At 39.8% G+C, this 2244-nt stretch overlaps 1 long non-coding RNA gene across 1 annotated transcript; it reads right to left on the minus strand.

Annotated features, from left to right (window-relative positions):
- Positions 1 to 511: 511 nt before the first annotated feature.
- Positions 512 to 1341, minus strand: LOC141605906 (uncharacterized). Its single transcript, XR_012526524.1, has 3 exons — positions 1210 to 1341; positions 813 to 871; positions 512 to 688 (listed from the first exon to the last, which is right to left on the minus strand). It is a non-coding gene; the product is annotated as an uncharacterized LOC141605906 (long non-coding RNA).
- Between the last annotated feature and the right edge of the window lie 903 nt (positions 1342 to 2244).

Raw genomic sequence — 2244 nt, forward strand, 5'->3', positions numbered from 1 at the left:
CGAATCAGTTGGTTTTGCTACGTCTACAAATGTCTTGCACTGTGCCATATCTGGATCTTATGAAGTACAAGGATATCAAATTTGTTGAAGTACAAGGATATCAAATTTGCTGAAGTTTCATCAATAAGCCAGATTTATTAAACTGCTTTTGTTCAGTGTTATTTCTCATGTAAAAATGTTTAGTTGCGATTCCAAATTAGACATTATCAGACTGATTAGTTATAGGCTTATAGGACTGCTTGTTCGAAGTCTGATAATTTTAAACTGACTATACAATGCAAGGAGTTTGCCTGGGAGGCACAAGACGAATGACAAACGGGTTTTAAATCACCACCCGCGACTTTGTCTATTTGGGTATATGATTAGCCAAATGAAGCGGCCTATTCCATTTACTATCCTCTCTTACGTATCTTGGTCCACGAGTAATCTGCATATCACCTCAACAAAGGACAATTACAAACAATCGAAGATGTCTTGTAGGCTGCAGCAATAGAAATTAACAACGCACAGCTTTTGCATTGCAAGTGTTTTACTACCTGAACACCAATTTATTTATTTTCACACTTCTATTTCTATAGATATTCTTAAGCAAACAAATCACTTAGTTTTACCCTTCTACATAATCCTTTGTAGCCCCCCTCAATTTAGTCAAAAAGCAATTTACGAGAAAAGCTTATTCTTCAAAACCCTTGTTGCAAAAAACAAAAAAAAAACAAAAAAAAAAAAAAAAAGCAAATCTCATTCTATATGGTAGACCATACGTGAAAACCGGAAAATCATTGTAGAGATGGGCTCCTCGATATGCAACATACCTTGCTACATGCAACAATTGGAGTTTCAATCATGACTAGCCTCCTCTGCAATCAGATACCTAGAATCAGAAACATTCACACATCACACAAACTTAGTTTTAAAAAGCCCCCCTGTGAAGCCAAAGGCTCGCTGAGGCACAAGCCAAAACACGTTGGTGCGCTTTGAGTGACCCTTATAGACAAGGCACAACCAGCAAGGCGCATAACTATGCAATTTATATATTTTTCTTCTCCTTCCTTTATTATGCGCTTTCTCCACATATTCTTAACGTTGAAACCTTACCCTCTTTAAAATCCAAAAAAGGGAAATACTGCACACAAAAATATCGGGAAAATACAAATTTATTTGTAAAACTGCGTCCCTTGTGTTCACAAGGCATGTGCCTTTGCCTCATACCTGGCGTTTTGTAGCCTCGGGGGTCTCCTCGCCTCAGTGTGCCTCTCGCCTCTTAAAACTAAGCACACAACAGAAAGGCCAACAAGGACACAGCAACTGGATGTGTAAGAGAACCAATAGACAGACAATTAGTATTATCATCCACTGGTGACAAAGAGCCTGGTGAAAAGCCGGCCCTGATGATAGTCCTAAACAATGATCACGAGTAAAACCAGGTAAATATTGCCCCCTGGTGACAGTGAAAAAGCCAAGCCGGTCCTGATCATAGTCCCAAACAATGGTCACTAGTAAAAAGTAATGAAGGTTGGTACTCAAGATCTCCGTTCGAATTCCCTCAGCAAAGAAGCTGCCCTTGTAGCACACGTCCCTTTACGCCAGAAAAAAAAAAAAAACAAGCAATCACCACAGCTTTTAAGTTTGAAATACAGAGACTGTCTGGCGGGACTGGCCATGTTTGATCTCAGCTGGCCTCTGATATAGCAAAAACGCATTGTTAACAGTAGATCACCTGAGAATCTGGACACACCCATTTGAATCCGAATGGAACACAATTCCAGTGTTCGTATGCAGGAATCCAAGTGGCATAAATATACAAAATACTACTGGCGAAGCCTCTAAGATAGCACAAGGAATCTGGACAAGCCCTCTTTAGTCCCTGAAACGGCTGAAATATCATTCCTCTAAACCCAAATGAAACTCAATTCCAGTGTACTTATAAAGTTATAATCAGAAGCAATTTGATCAGAAGAAATGTTAAACATAGCAGCTCAGCAAGCCCAAGTGCCTAGATATGTGGCAACATTAACAGTGATTAGTAGATGCCGCACTTCACATCGATTGACGAACGAATTCGTAAGGATGTCGTATGTACTCACATCCTCTGATCATCAAGGAAATACCTCTGCTTTTCCATCCTGCCTTTTGATACTCCTGCAGTGCATACTTACCCAACTCAAAGACTGAATATCTTGATGCGCACCAGCAATAAACATCAGGGTCCTCTGACTAGATGTAAAGCTGACATAGGTGATTAAA

Source organism: Silene latifolia, chromosome 10, assembly GCF_048544455.1.
Source record: "Silene latifolia isolate original U9 population chromosome 10, ASM4854445v1, whole genome shotgun sequence".
NCBI lineage: Eukaryota > Viridiplantae > Streptophyta > Magnoliopsida > Caryophyllales > Caryophyllaceae > Silene > Silene latifolia.